We start from the raw sequence: 17,784 nt of genomic DNA, 5'->3' as shown, positions 1-17,784 counted from the left end.
TTAGTTTCATTTCCTTATCTTTGTACTGCCATGCACCACTTTTGGGATTTATAAGCCTTATAAATGCTACTCAGTGAAGACATAGCACATGATCATGAGACCAGAGAAGGAGCAATTCAACAGGTGAGTCCATTTGCCAGGTATAGTGGAGAGACTGGGTATGAGCGCAGGAGGAACCCATTAAGGGTGGATATTGGATTTTTTTTTTCACTCTTTCCTGTTGACAGACACACAAATCAACACATCAGAGGACTGTGGGAACTGTTAGTGGAGGTACTATATGTGAACTTGAAGTTGCACATGTGTGAGTTTATACTGTATATGACTTATAAAGAGAAGTCATCATATACAGATATACCACCTTTTCTACAACTAGAACACATTCATTCATTCATTCATTTATTTGTTTTGAGCAGAAGAAAAAAATTCAAACATGTTTTGTGTATATGGAACTAATGGCAAAATAAATAAATTAATAAACTAGAGAATCATTCGGAGAGCGCAGACCTCCGCCAAGGCAGATCAGTTGTGTGTCTGTCCGCCCACCCACCCCCCTCCCCGATCACCACCAAAATTTAATCGTGTTCCTTGTGCCAGTATCAACATTTCCTGAAAATTTCATCAAAATCCTTCCATAACTTTTTTAGTTATCTTGCTAACAGACAGACAAAACAAACAGAAAATCCATATGTACACTAGCAATAACAAAATATATTCAATATCTATGTATGTATATTGCAACACATCTTCATGATTCTAAAAAAGAAAAACTTCTTTTTTTGTTAATTTTTGCATGATTGTGTGGATGAAACCACTCTGTTACAATAATAAAATCCTTAACCTGTTTAACCCTGACCATATTTTCAGGGGAAAAACGCCTAAAAAGACATACCCAAAGTAAATGAAGAATTACTTCTAATACTTATAATAATAAGGTTCATATGGATGTTCTTGGTGTCTATGGACATTTAGAGACCTCACAGAATCTATTCCCAGTGTCTAAAATATTGTATCTATTACTATGCCTGAGTAAACTGTAGTAAAAGAAAGAAAGAGAAATTAGAATTTTTTATTCTCGCCTGTTTTTTTTCGGCTGGATTGATGATGATATGCATTAATTAATTGTTCGTGTCGGAGATTTTTAATAGCGTATATTTCACCCCACAAAGACTAAAAATCATGTTTGAACATTAAAGTTTGCACTATAATACACTTTTGATGTACTTTTATTAACATTAGGGTCTAAACTTTGAGCAAAAGTTGAAAAAAACATCCATTGTCCTGATTTATTATATTTTTATAGTAGATGAATATTAATACAATTTTTTCGGCCTGCCGGCGGGCTGATGGCACTAAAGGGGTTAAATTAAAACATTTTCATCAGAAATAAAAACAATTACACTGTTTCAACATTTCCATGAGAGGCTTGAATTCTTTTCTGCAGCACAGTTACAATTATATTGTAGTGGCTTTACCTTTAGCCACTACAACGGTGTGGAAGGGTTCAACCTGTTGTATTTTCTACGCGTGAATGAATGAATGTCCGGCTGGGCTTCTTTGTGTTTGGATATGCCAATCCATTTATTTTCCAGTGTAAAGTCCAAGTTTTCATCACAGTTCACGATTGTCTTTCTAAATACTCTCGATATATAAACAAAATAGGCTTCTTAACACAAAAGAAGACATTCAAAAGCCGACCAACTCAATCTCTTGCTTTCATGTTCTACGGTATGAAAATTGTTTGGGGCTGTCCTCACACACACCTCGCCCACCTCACACAGCAAGTATATGTAAGTTAGCCACATCCAAGATGAATTACACCTGTGGCAATCACAGCCACACCCACTAAACAATTACTAAATTAAGGTCAAAACAAAAAGAGGAATAAACAAACAAAACTGTATTTTGGCTCCAACATATATAACATTACATTTTGTTACCAAGACTGCTACACACTTATATTTGAGCTCACTTTTCAACCACAATGAGGATCCAATGAATAAATCTGAGGTTAGATATGGAGCAAGGATTATTTCAGAACCCTGTGATCCTTCTGTTAACTTGCTTCTGTCATTATTCCAAGGCTGCATTTTGATATGTGTCTGAAGTCTGCATGTATATATATATATATATATATATATATATATATATATACATATATATATGTATGCATATGCGTTTTAATGGGGATCAAAGGCCTGTGTTAAGTAAGACGGCAATAATATTTGAGTTTCTGTGTCATCCAACATTCATATTAGTACTTTTGCCTTTTTAATTAATAATGTCCTAATTCACAGTGAAGGTTCCCAGTGAAACCTCTCTCTTCCGTCTCCTATTTCCTATGTTTATCTTCCTCTTGCAGATTCGTCTGGTCTCCTTCAAGTTCACCCTGTAGCACAATATCTCCTTCCCTTTCTAATTCTCTTTGTATAACTCCTGCCTGCAGCCGAACGAGAACTGAGGATGACACGAATAAAAAAAGGTTTACAGTGTTTGACAACCTCTCCCTGGGGGGCTCTTTAATCATCCACGCTTTATTAACTGCCTATCTATTATCATTTCGGGATCTCTCCTTTAAAGGGGATGAACGACGTGGACGGCTACGAGCCAATAATCAATTTCGCTCTAACGTGACAATTTTGAGCCGCTCAGAATGAGATTCGATAAACAAATGTTCAGGCTTGAAAGCATGTCAGTGCATCTGTCCTTCAGTATTCAGTCGGTTGTCTGTCACACACAGACGTCGTGTCTTTATCAAAAGATATTGATAAGAAATAGCCCACAGGTGTTTGTGCATGTGGAACATTCTAGTTTCGTTTGTGCATTTAAGCATCTGTGCAGTTTAAATCTGCACCTGTAACAGTTTGTTGTCTCAAAATGGTGACATGGTTGGGTTATATTGAGTATATTTACATGCACAATATTATTATTATTATGCTTTCTTCTGGGTTTGTCTGTTTGTTTGTCAGTTTGTTTGTCTGTTAGCAAGATAACTCAAAAAGTTAAGGATGGATTTGGATGAAATTTTCAGGAAATGTTGATACTGGCACAAGGAACAAATTATTACATTTTGGTGGTGTCTCTGAGTGCTTTTCTAGTTCCACTATAATTCCAAATATCAGAATCAGTTTTATTGGCCAAACATGTGATTACACACAAGGAATTTGGCTTCATTTTTTTTCTTAGCAACATAAAAACGCACTTAAACATCAACCTAATATCAACAAACATTCGAATAGAGACAAGAACAACAGTGGGTTGAGAATAGCTAAGATGAATCTGAATAAGTGGGTAGATGTGTACAGAACTGGTCTATTAAAATATATGTTTATGTAAATATTATTTACAGTGGATTTATATTGTCATATGTACAGAGTGCAAATTAGAGTTTTAGTCGTAGTAGTAGTTTATTCGGTTGTTAATTACTTTCCACTGGCTCAATATGTAAAGGGTCATGAGATAACTTTTGCTATGATTTGGCGCCATATAAGTAGAATTTGATTGATTGATTGATTTAAACAACAAACAAAACCAACATATCCATTGTTCCATATACAATGCAACTGAAAAGGTTTAGGCTGAAACACAGACTTATTTTGCCTAATCCTATTTACAATTAGCACAATGTTTCCACATGATAACAAACATAAAAAAATTAATTTAATGTAAATATACAACAGAAGAGAATGTGAGAGTGAATGAATAATGGATCAATAATGTAAAGCGCTTTGGGTGTCTTGAAAAGTGCTATATAAAATTCAATCCATTATTATTATTATTATTATTATTATTATTATTATTATTATTATTATTATTATTATTATTATATATTTAATCTTAATTCAACTACCAACATTGATCCTCGTCTTTTAAACAAGTATTTTCTTTCGTCAGTCCTGAGCTCTATATTTTTGAATAATAGTTCATTTGTACATCTTTTTAAAAGTTTTAATTGTTTTAGACTATTTTAATTGACCTTCCAGGCCATTCCAAAGATTAACCCCTCTAACGGAATAGCATCTACTTTTTTTTAATTTGTTCCTCCCTTAGCTTTTTTAAAAATGCCGGTTCCTCTGAGGCTATACTGACTTTAACTACATTCAAACATCTCCTGGATGTAAGGACGGAGAAGATTATTGTGTGCCTTGTACATCGCTACACAATATTAAGGTCAACAAGATCATGTATTTTCAGTAAGTTAAGCTCTGTAAAAATAGCATAAAAATCTGCATTAGTAATAATTCTTATGGCCTTATTTTGAAGTAAAAAGATGAAATGAATGTTTGAAAACACTGAGTCGATGTGTACAGGTCTATTGAGAGTCTGGTTTTGACTGGCTCAATATGTAAAGTGTCATGAGATAACTTTTGTTTTGATTTGGCGCTATATAAATAAAATTTGATTGATTGATTGATATTAAAAATATATGTTTATGTACTGTACAGGGTGGGGAAGCAAAATGTACAATATTTTGAGGCAGGGATTGAAAGACAGTGTATGACCAATTAGTTTATTGAAAGTCATGAGAATTTATTTGCCACAAGAAAATGTACATAATAGAAAATGTTTTTATTCTATGTGTCCTCCTTCTTTCTCAATAACTGCCTTCACACGCTTCCTGAAACTTGCGCAAGTGTTCCTCAAATATTCGGGTGACAACTTCTCCCATTCTTCTTTAATAGTATCTTCCAGACTTTCTCGTAATAGTTTTGCTCATAGTCATTCTCTTCTTTCCATTATAAACAGTCTTTATGGACACTCCAACTATTTTTGAAATCTCCTTTGGTGTGACGAGTGCATTCAGCAAATCACACACTCTTGACGTTTGCTTTCCTGATTACTCATATGGGCAAAAGTTTCTGAAAAGGTATGGATAATAGTGTTAGGTATGATTATGACATCAATATATGTTTGGTTTCAAAACAACTGATGTAGTGCCTGCTGAGAAAAAAACAACTAAATGTTCATTGTAAATTTTGCTTCCCCACCCTGTACATATTTGTATGTTTATGTATATATTATTTACAGTGGATCTATATTGTCAATACAGGGTGGGGAAGCAAAATTTACTATGAACATTTAGTTGTTTTTTCTCAGCAGGCACTACGTCAATTGTTTTGAAACCAAACATATATTGATGTCATAATCATACCTAACACTATTATCCATACCTTTTCAGAAACTTTTGCCCATATGAGTAATCAGGAAAGCAAACGTCAAAGAGTGTGTGATTTGCTGAATGCACTCGTCACACCAAAGGAGATTTCAAAAATAGTTGGAGTGTCCATAAAGACTGTTTATAATGGAAAGAAGAGAATGACTATGAGCAAAACTATTACGAGAAAGTCTGGAAGATACTATTAAAGAAGAATGGGAGAAGTTGTCACCTGAATATTTGAGGAACACTTGCGCAAGTTTCAGGAAGCGTGTGAAGGCAGTTATTGAGAAAGAAGGAGGACACAGAATAAAAACATTTTCTATTATGTACATTTTCTTGTGGCAAATAAATTCTCATGACTTTCAATAAACTAATTGGTCATACACTGTCTTTCAATCCCTGCCTCAAAATATTGTAAATTTTGCTTCCCCACCCTGTATGTACAGAAGGAGCAACATGAAACAGAAATATTGCAATCTATATAATTAAAGGTCTCATGTAAACAGCATATTACTTTGTAGATTCCAAATTTGGTCTTGTTCCTGAAGGAGCATTTTCCTGCTGAGACATGTGGGATAAGTCAATTTTATTGCTGTTTATTATTAGATTTTTTTGAGCATCCATCCAGCATGTTTGGAATATGTATCTCAGTTGTTGATTTTAGCCCAAGTTGTGCCACATGTTAACTCTCAACTAGAGTAAAGACAAAGATCCTGTCTGATAGAAACAGATACTCCAAAGGAAAATCCAGCGTTCTGGTCCGAATGAGGCACATAAATAATGTTAAACAGTATCACAGAAGATATCGACAGGTTTATAGATTTCTGCAAATATCGTTAAGCTGATCTTTTCCAGAGGGAGGCTGAGATCACACAGCGGAACAACTCTGAAAACACATTATTTGTAATGGGGTATGCATGGCTGCAAGTGAACATGAATATTAGTGGAATGTTAGTTTTGTGTGTTTTTTTTCAGCCATGTAAGCAGCTTAATAGGAATTGTGTCCTTTTTTCAAATATGGGGAAAAAAACAAATATGTGATGCATGTAAATGTAATCATGTAGGGACGAAGTTTAGTGGTTTGTGGTTGGTGGACGTGGACGATTAACAAACCCATATAGTTAAACACAGGAGACCAGTGTTTGTGTCCCAAACCTCAAGTAAATATTCACTTGTACTAGGTCTGTGTGTTTGTTATTGTAACAGTGATGACGCTCATATACCATATTCTTATTTTCGTGATAACTACAATTACTTCCTATCCCTACTAAAGTTTTCTTATTTTTTTCTGCCAGAATTAAACCAAAGCTTAACTGTGGTATGATCACAGCCTGAACACAACTATTATTTTGTAGGGTTTTAGATTATATTATATTAGATCGATAGATATATTAGATAAACAGAACTTTATTGATCCCTTGGGCAGAGCCTTCAGGAAACTGAGGTTCCAACAGCAGTACAACACCAAATGTACACATAAGAGAAATATTACAAGAAAATATTAACAGCAGTAGCTATAAAAACAGTGGGAAAAAAGTAAGTTGCATGTTAGATAGTAGTAGTAGAACAAAGTAGAAATAATTAAGTAGTAATAATAAATAATAATAAGTAATTATATTATAATTTGCACACACATACATTTTAATCACAGGATAAAAGTTATAATAAAGTGATAATAGTAATTTTATTATTATTATTATTATTATTATTATTATTATTATTATTATTTAACCAGGAAAGAGCTCACTGAAATTAAAAATCTCCTTTTCAAGAATGTCCTGGCCAAGACCGCAGCAGCAGATGTTACACGAAATAGAAATTACAGCCATACATCCACACTAAATATATACATTAAAAAACTATACATAAAACACAATAAAAGTCAGTATTAAAACCATACATAAAATGCAAATAAGAACGTACATATAAAATATCACCATTATTTCAGAAGGTACTAAAATAGTAGTTGTAACAACAAGTAACAAGTAATATAATTATGTAAGTAGTAGTAGTAATAATAATAATAATAATAATAATAATAATAATAATAATAATAAACTAATTTTAATGTCATCTCTGGTGTTTTGCACTATTATCATTGTCCTACAGGCTCTCCTGGACCAGAAAATACTCATATACAGTATGTATGTTGTTTTAGGAGTCAATGACTGTGTTTAAATGCACACTAATTTCCCAGTTATGAGGCTTATCCCAGTTTTAATCATATCTGTAATATTGTTATTATATGGAACACAGAGACACTCCTATACCTGAACATCATGATAAATACTACTATCCTGGTTATACTGTTTGTGTAGGCGCCTGTGAGCTTTACAACATAATGTGTTAATTTCATGTGACATTTCAGCAAATGTTGTCTAACTTTAAAGTTACTGTTGCCGTAGAAAATGAGGCCACTTTGGTTTACAGCTGACCCAGCACTATTAAATGCCAAATTCATGTTGTGGATTCGTTTTACTGGTTTTTATCTACTGGCAGCAACAGAGGATGAGATCAACAGGTAAACATGTCCTCCATCTGTTATTCTGTCAATGTCACTGAGTAGGACAATGAAGATACGCAGTTATTATTATTATTATTATTATTATTATCATTAATATAATAATAATAATAATAATATATTTATTATTATTATTATTATTATTATTATTATTATTATTATTATTATCATTAATATCATTATTATTATTATTATTATTATTATTATTATTATTTTATCATTATTATTATCATCATCATTATTATTATTATTATTATTATTATTGTTATTAATATTATTATGATTATTATTATGATTATTATTATTATTATTATTACATTGTTATTATTATTATCATCATCATCATCATCATCATCATCATTATTATTATTATTATTACTCTGTTATGTCTGTAGTGTTTTCTACTGTGATCTGACTGGTTACACTGTTTGTGCTGTTACACTGATGCCCAGTTTATCATTTTCTGACACTTTTTTTCATCTAATCTTCTGTGTGTACATATTTTTGTCATAACTAAAAGACTTAATTACATCAGTCATCAGACAAATTTCTCTGTCACATCAGAAGTGGGATGGTTTTAGCGGTGCCACCATGTTTGTATTTCTGTCATGCCATTTATCTCTTGCGGTAGGACGAGTACGTGTAACAGTAGCCTTTCCCGGATACTATCAGAGTCCTCCAGTCAGAGTATCTGGGTTTCTCCAAACCAGAATAAGATCACATCAGGGTTTCTGAAATTGGGAAATGACAGGAGATATAACTCTCAACTTGAAGGCAGGTCTGAACCGTATCTCAGTCCTGCTCGAACATGACCTGGATGCAGATCTGGATCCAGGCCCTAAAGTTTCTTAAAGAACTCAACAGGGCATTTTTTACTTTAGACAATTTTTAAAAATTATTTTCTCATAAATGAAGGCAACTATAATCAGCTCTAAACACACTCACACACATGCTGCACTACAATATCTGTCAACATGATCAATTTCTTGCTGAACCAGAGGATAATCCTGAATTTAGAGCAGATTCATTTCTATATCTATCAGATTTGATAGCAGATTTACAGATACAGTTGGAATAATGTTGATTTCAAGGCAAGGCAAGTCTTCTTACATCTTCCTAAATAATTTTTAATTCTATTCAACCTTTCCAAAGTGATTTATCACCATTTATTATAATATTATCCTTTGTATTTGGCATTTTTTCCAATAAAAATCAAATATTTTCCCACATTTAATTTACAAATCATGTACTTAAATCATCATGCAGAAATTACATTTGAGGGTTGTTATGTAAAAACAGAGAAAACTCAAGAAAAAGTCACTTTTTCAGTCAAATCTGTCATTAACTGAACATAAACCAAGCATTTCCTTCCATTGTTTTATTTTTAAATTGTAGTCCTAAATTCCTAAATTTAGGTGTTCTTAAATTATTTTTCTCTCTGTTTAACCTTTACAAAGTGATTTCTCACCATTTATTATAATATTATCCTCTGTATTGTGCATTTTTTCAGTAAAAGTCAGGTATTTTCCCACATTTATTTTACAGATCATGTACTTTAATCATCATGCAGAAATTACATTTGAGGGTTATTATATCAAAAACAGAGAAAACTCAAAAAAAGTGACATTTTCAGTCAACTATATTATTAACCAAACATAAACCAAGCATTTCCTTCCACTGTTGTTTATCAAACTCCTAAATTCCTAAATTTAGGAGTTCCTAAATTATTTTGTAATTCTATTTAAACTTTCCAAAGTGACTTATCACCATTTATTATAATATTATCCTCTGTAGTTTGCATTTTTTTCAGTAAAAGTCAGGCATTTTCCCACATTTAATTTACAGATCATGTACTTAAATCATCATGCAGAAATTACATTTGAGGGTTGTTATGTAAAAACAGAGAAAACTCAAGAAAAAGTGACTTTTTCAGTCAAATCTGTCATTAACTGAACATAAACCAAGCATTCCCTTCCATTGTTTTTTTTTTTTATTATAGTCCTAAATTCCTAAATTTAGGTGTTCTTAAATTATTTTTCTGTCTGTTTAACCTTTCCAAAGTGATTTCTCAATATATTATCCTCTGTATTTTGCATTTTTTGCAGTAAAAGTCAGGTATTTTCCCACATTTATTTTACAGATCATGTACTTTAATCATCATGCAGAAATTACATTTGAGGGTTATTATATCAAAAACAGAGAAAACTCAAGAAAAAGTGACATTTTCAGTCAACTATATTATTAACCAAACATAAACCAAGCATTTCCTTCCACTGTTATTTATCAAACTCCTAAATTCCTAAATTTAGGAGTTCCTAAATTATTTTTTTAATTCTATTTAAACTTTCCAGAGTGATTTATCACCATTTATTATAATATTATCCTCTGTATTTTGCTTTTTTTTTTTTTTTTTTCAGTAAAAGTCAGGCATTTTCCCACATTTAATTTACTGATCATGTACTTAAATCATGCAGAAATTACATTTGAGGGCTATTATATCAAAAACAGAAAAAACTTTAGGAAAAAAATTTACTTTTTCAGTAAAATATATATAAACCAAGTGTGTCCATCCACTGTCATTGATCCAACTCCATAGGTTTTACTGGTGAATCAGTGTTGTAGAAGATGACTGTGTTTCCATGGTAACTACAGGGCCTCTGAATGTCCACATGGGTCATATCTGATGACCATGAAAAGACGACAAACTGTTTTTTACACCAATTATTTACATGTAGTGATAGGATTAGTACAGGGATGTCAAACTCATTTTGGTTCAGGGGCCATATTTAGCCCAATTTGATCTCAAGCGGGCCAGACCAGTAAAAAAATGACTTAATAACCTATAAATAATGACAAATCCAAGTTTTTTCTTTTTGTTTTAGTACAAAAGAAAAAACAATTAAATAATGCAAATATTTACATTTTACAAAAAAGATATGAATAACTTGAAAAAAAAGAAAATTAGTGCAATTTTAACTCAATTCCCTCAACTTATTATTTACACATGCACATTTACACCCAATACACAATGTTACATAAACATTTGGTAACAGACAGAATATTGTTAAAAGTTTGGAGTTTGGAACTAAAATGTTAACAATTTCTACAATATTCCATCTCTTATTATTAACACAACTCCAGATCACAGTGGATCCATAAATGCACAAAACATTTAGTAACAGGCAGAATATTGTTAAAACTACACATTTCGGGTTGTTTATCTTTGTTCTTATTTATGTATTTATTTGCGTTTTATTATGAAAAAAAGAAAAAAAAAAAATTGTTTTTTTTTTTTTTTTAAATTATGAAAGAATAGGGGCGACACGGTGGTGCAGTGGTTAGCACTCGTGCCTCACAGCAAGAAGGTCCTGGGTTCGATTCCAACACCAGTCGATGGGGGGTGGGACCTTTCTGTGTGGAGTTTTCATGTTCTCCCCGTGTCTGCATGGGTTCCCTCCGGGTACTCCGGCTTCCTCCCACCATCCAAAGACATGCACTAATAGGTTAATTGGTTAATCTAAATTGCCCATAGGTGTGAATGTGAGAGTGATTGTTTGTCTTTATATGTTCAGCCCTGCGACGAACTGGCGACTTGTCCAGGGTGTACCCCGCCTTCGCCCCTATGTAGCTGGGATAGGCTCCAAGTGACCCCCGTGACCCTAGTGAGGATAAAGTGGGTTCAGAAAATGAATGAAAGAATAGTTTTGTAAATGTAAATATTTTCACAATGTAATGTTATTTACTTGAATTTTTTCCACATAATTTTTCACAAAGAAAATTTGCAGTTGTCATGATTTATGGGTTATTGTGTTGTTATTTTTACTGTAGATCACATTGGTCTGTATGTGGAACCTGAACCTAAATGATTTGGACAACCTTGACTGTTCAGGTTCATTTTTGCACTTTCATCCTGTGGGCCGGAATGGAACCTTTGGCGGGCCAAATTTGGCCCCCGGGCCGCATGTTTGACACCTGTGGATTACTGGATCAACAGGTATTAAACATTGTAGATCAGTGGATGCTTTTGGTTATTGGTGGATGTTTGGGTGTTTATGGGTTAACCCATAAACACCGTTGTTGACGCGTTGACCAAAATCGTCTACCAATATAAAATGTTTAATAACTTGTGATCCACTAATCCTATCAATACATGTCAATAATTGGAGTAAAATACAGTTTGTCATCTTTTCATGGTCATCAAATATGGCCCATTTGGACGTTTAGAGGCTCCGTAGTTACCGTGGAAACACTGTCATCTTCGACAGCATTGATTCACCAGTAAAACCCATGGAGTTGGATCAATGACAATGGATGGAGACACTGGGTTTATTTTCAGTTATTGACAAATTTAGTTTAAAAAGTCACATTTTCTTCATTTTTCTCTGTTTCTGATTTTATGGCAGTCAACTTTAATCTGAGCTTTTATGGACATCTACAGGATCAATTCATTAATTATAGGAAAAATACCTGATCTATATTGAATAAATGCAAAATCAGAGGATAATATTATAATAAATGTCAATAAATTGCTTAATAAAGGTTAAATAGAGAGAAAAATTCTTTTGGGAATTGCCAGAAAAGTAACACTGGGCCTTTATGGGTTAAATAACAAAATCAATAGTAATGAATAAAAGTGTTTTCATCAATGATCAAACAACGCCTTTAGAAACCATCCAGTGTTATCTGTAAGTGCTACGGTTATTAATTCCATCTGGTACATATCTGCCGTCATCCATTCATTTGCTGTTGTTTTCAGATTGTACATGCGTGCCGCTTATGAGCCATGACAAACATTACAACCGTCGCTCTTCACGGCCGACTCCAAACCGATGTGTCATGGCAGCCAATTGACTCTGTGTGATCTCCCCCCTTTACTCCCGCTGAACTGTTGGAGATACGATCAGAGCTCGGGTGCAGATGTGAGACTGGGAAATGGTGGCAGTTCACTGGAGTTGAATGGTGCCCCGGAGAGCAGGAAGTGTAGTTTGTCTATCAGATGAAAAGATCAGAGGAGACGGATAATTCAGTTATCACATCTGCGGTGATTAGGCCGACAGGACGTGGTTTGCTGATATGGATCTGTGGCCTTCTTGGAGACACAGTTTTTGCTATTAAGCCGGTGAAAAAGACTGTGTCATTACTATATCTTCCTTCGGCTGTCTCCCCCGTCTCTTTTTATCTCGGCTCGTCTATGTCATTTAATTTTTTTATTTTTTTTTTGGTTATTTTTCACTTTGTCTTCTTATCTTTTCTCATTTCGTCTCATTGCGACCGATCTCCAGCCGTCTCATCTCGTCTCGTCTAATTTCACGTCGTGTTATTTTATTTGACCTTTCGTGTCCTTACATCTCCTCTATTTAAGGAATTAGAAAGAAATAGGAAAAAAAAAGACAGGTCCAGTGTTGGGAGTATTGTGTTGTTACAAAAGCAATGCATTACAGTAACAGATTATTTTTTTGCTGTAACGCAGTAGTGTAAGACATTACTTATCAATTTTCAGTAATATTTTTACCCGGTACATGCTCAATAGCACTTGCATAACAACACACTTTTTGCCCATAGTTTCATTGCATAAATAAAAAAAGAAAAACAAAACAAAGCTGCAAGACCATGAGACCTTAAAGCTATACCGTATGATGTGGCATTTTTACACTTTTCTTTTGTCATCTTAAAATGCTCCTAATAAGTGTATGTCAAACTAAAATGTAAAAGAAATCCGCCAGGCATTGAAACTCAAAAATGTTTAATTCTCATATATTTCTAATAAAAGTCTGACCAATCATTTTAGTTGGTCCGAATAAAATAATTGGCCGAACCTGACTGAGCCTCCTGTCAATCATCCATTACGGCCGTCCAGCATCCGATCCATTATCTCCGCCTCACATCCGATATGTGTCCCTCTGAATGTGACGCTTCACTGGTGCTGCTTCTCCTGTCACTGACCACAGTCTACTGTCTAGGATGTGTTTGGATAGAACTGACATGCACATGTGGAACAGAAAAAAAGATTTATGAACAGAAACAACAACTGAGGGGCACAAACGGGAGTCTGATGAATGAAGGATGGAGATAAAAGTCCGGAAGTCAGCTGTACTGGACTGAACAGGTCTGCATAAAGCTCAGCTTTTATGACGGTGGGACTCATACAGGTACATGTACATGGTGTCACACATGTAAGATGATGTAGGATGATAATTGTATGGACTATGAAACCTCAAATGTCCACGGAAAATTCGCGGAGGCCGCGCGTTCACAGTGCGCGCGCCCATCCCCTGGGCACTGCAGTGAAGACCCTGACCCAGTACTGCACAGACCAGGTCTACTGATGGAACAGGAGCCGCGGGCCCACAGCAGGTGGATGATGCATCTGATTACTGAGGGAGGGGTCCGCGGACACGTCAAAACGGACCGGACCTCCACCTCTGCTTCCTCCTGTTTCCATCGCGCATGAGGAGAGAGGAGGAGGAGCCTCAGTGCTCAGGCAGAGGGAAGGGGGCGGGGCTTTGGAGGGAGGCGGGTTGTTCATGTTCAAACTTTTACTAAGTGCTGTGAGAAATGCCACATCGGTAGGTATAGCTTTAAGGCAGTGGTTCCCAACCTTTTTTGACTTGTGACCTCATTTTAACATCACAAATTTCTCTCGACCCCAGACATTTAAAAATGGAGATATTTGCTAAAATGAATTTGTTTCTGATCATGTAATTGTTTGTTATACTATGCTGCAAATAAATGTTAATTTTAGATGACATTTAGTCTATATAATGTATATTATTATGGACGGAGGCAGAAAAGCCAGGTGTAGATTACTGCACAAAGTGAGAATTTGATTTTCCTTGGTCAGGATATGTACAGTCAGTCCAGCTTGGATTTACAAGGCTGACAATTAATACTGAACAAACAAGAACTCAAACTATGAATTATGAAAGAGCTGCAGCATCTGAAACCGACCACAATGAACATTTGACAGATAAACAGAACCACAGTGCTTCAGTTTCAGCTTCACAGTTTGACATGTCTTTTATGGATTTGGAATGTCTCTGTCAATCAACTCACATATATTTTTTATTAGTAAGTTTTTTTTTTTTTGTTTTTTTTTAAAATCAATTATTAGAAATTTCAGGCGACCTCATTTGAATTCACTCGTGAATAATTTTCACTTGTTCCATTGGCAGATTATTTTTTTGGCTTAATTCAAGCAAAAATATTGTGCATTGATTATTTTTTACTTCTTTTTAAAGGGGCATTTTTTCCAGTGTGTATTATACCATTATGATATTTACAAACTGACTCACTAACTTATACCGGTATGTATCAATATTTGCATCATTTTGAACAAATCACTCAAAAATGTCAATATCATGTTAATATCATTAGCCTCCTGGAAAACCTGGAAAAAATGCTCCTCTAAAAACAAGTAAAAAAAATAAATTAATAAAAATAATGCAAGATATTTTTGCTTTAATTGAGCAAAAAAAATCTGCTAATAGAACAAGTGAAAATTATCTTGGTAAGATTTCTTGAAATAAGATTTTCCAGATCTATTGTCAAAAAATAAGTTCTTATATCTCACTGAAAAGTTACTCTTTAGGTGATTATGTCTTATTTTAAGTGTGATGAGATATTTGGACTAGAAATGAGAAAAATACACTTGGTTAGATTTAGATTTTTTCCAGTGCTCCTCTTCCTCTCTGTTACTATCGTCTTGTTTTGTTTAGTTACCTGTAGTTTTTTTTAATGTAGTATCTCCCTCTAAACTGAGACGTTACATCCAGAGGGCCAATCCTTTCCATAAATTCATTCCTGTTCCGTATTGTTCCGTCGAGTCTTATTTCATCTTGTTCCACTTTCTTCAGTATTAATATTATTGCACTTGTCGTATTACATCACATCGTGTCTTGACCGGACATTTTGTCTCATGTAACTGAAGCTGCTCTTACAAACTGGGCCTCATGTATCACATCCTGTTGACTCAACTTCCCTCCTCTCTTATATCTTGATTTTTTTTTTGTTTTTGTCTTTTTTTGTCACATCTGCATCTGTTATTTTTGTTCTATAATCTCCATTACTGGATCTAATTGTGCTTATCACTATGTCCATCACTTCATAATAATTTCCTTCCTGTTTCATGTTGTCTTTTTCAGTCTTTCATTCCCTTTTGTCATTTTCATTTCATTTTTAGTTTAGTTTAGTTGATTAATGTTTTTTTTTAATATTACAGGTGAATGAAATGGCTTCAACTAGAAGATCTTGCAAAAATAAGCCTGACGTATTCTGCTACATCTGCGGTGAATACACCATTGTACCTAACAGGAATCAAGTCACAAGTTTCATAAAGTGTGCTTACCAATCTTATTTTGGTATTGAATTTGGTGACCAAGATAAAGTCACAAAAATGTAATCAATTTTGTGAGAAGATCAAATTTTTCAAAATCAAATTAGCAAAAAAACCTGACCTGATTGAGAAAAACAGATGTCATTTTTGGATTTAGCGGAGCAAAATGGTCCTAATTCAGTTGAAAAAACCTAGACAACTTGCAAAAAATATTTTTTTGTAACCCAGTGTAATTGTTTTTAATAATCGTGATTTCAATCAAGGTTATTATAGTTAACGAAAACTAACGAAATAACGAAAACTAGGATTGTAAAAACATTTTTGTTAACTGAAATAAATAAAAACTATAATTAAAAGAAAAAAACGATAACTAACTGAAACTGTATTGTGTGCTTACAAAACTAACTAAAACGTACAAAAATTATGGATAAAATTCCTTTCGTTTTCATCTTTGTTAATGTCGGATTGATATGAAATCGATGTATTTTGCTCGAGCAATTTTAGCTAGCAGCACCGTATGATATTTAACGGTCCGTCACTTCTCGTCACTTGTGGTTTACAGTTGTCTTCTCGTCCCCACTCTACCTGGAAACATGGAGACTAAAGTGGGGAGAAAGCAGCAGAGTCCTGTCTGGGATTTATGTGAATTTGATGGCGAAGAAGATAAAAGATAAAAGAAAAACTAAACTAAAACTAAGCATTTAGAAAATAACGAAAACTAATAAAAACTAGCAAACCTGCTCTAAAAACTAATCAAAACTAACTGAATTAGAGAGAAAAAAGACAAAACTAAATAAAACTAAACTATAATGAAAAATCCAAAACTATTATAACCTTGATTTCAATTATTGCTAAAATAATCGTGATTGTTGTTTTTTTCTGTAATCGAGCAGCCCTATGTGTATATATGTACTGTGCATTTAAAATTAAATAATGAAATTGTGACTTGATAATTAAACTCTGATATCACCCAGTATTGGCTGTCCCACCTGGGGGCCAAACATGACAAGGCTCCTACAAACTCTATCACTGTAATTAACGACTTCCTCTGTTGGAGACACACACACACACACACACACCCTGAAGACAGCCTAAATCATTTTCTCCCCATCCATTTCAGTTCCTTGTATTGCTCGTACTTGTCAGCCTGATCATTATCCTGTCATGTCGGCCCTGGCAGATCTCACCACACACTGCTAAATTACTGCAGAGAGCAGATGACACAATGTGCGTTTGTGTTCATATAGTCCTTTGTGTACGGGCTTTTGTGTGTCACACTGTTGGTGTTTTACATTATACGTGACAATAGCTGACTGCTGTGAGCTGGGGACTTCGCAGTAGTTAGAAAGGAACACATTTTCTCTGAAGACCTGCTTGGATTTCATATGCTAATGATGATGATCTGCAGTACATGAATGTTAAATACTGGAGGAATTTCTGTGCATCCCTTATGTTTTTATTTGTCTGCATTTTAATTCAAGTGTTAAATACTTGTTACATCCATTTGTGGTTGATTAGATTTACAGAAAGTGGACAGATTTCAATTAGTTTGTAAAATTGTTGCATTATGCAGTTTCCAATCAAGACAATTGTTTAATGTAAAAAAAGCTAAAAATGTTCACTTTTCTCGGTCTCAGGAGGATATATTTTTTATTAGTAAGTTTTGTTTTTTGTTTTTTGTTATTAATTACTAGAAATTTCAGGCGACCCATTTGAATTCCAGGCGACCTCACATGACCCTACAGTTGAAAAACACTGAATTAATGTTACTTT

This window comes from Sphaeramia orbicularis, chromosome 21, assembly GCF_902148855.1.
Source record: "Sphaeramia orbicularis chromosome 21, fSphaOr1.1, whole genome shotgun sequence".
NCBI lineage: Eukaryota > Metazoa > Chordata > Actinopteri > Kurtiformes > Apogonidae > Sphaeramia > Sphaeramia orbicularis.
The sequence above is the reverse complement of the archived record's forward strand: the minus strand, read 5'-3'. Positions refer to the sequence as shown.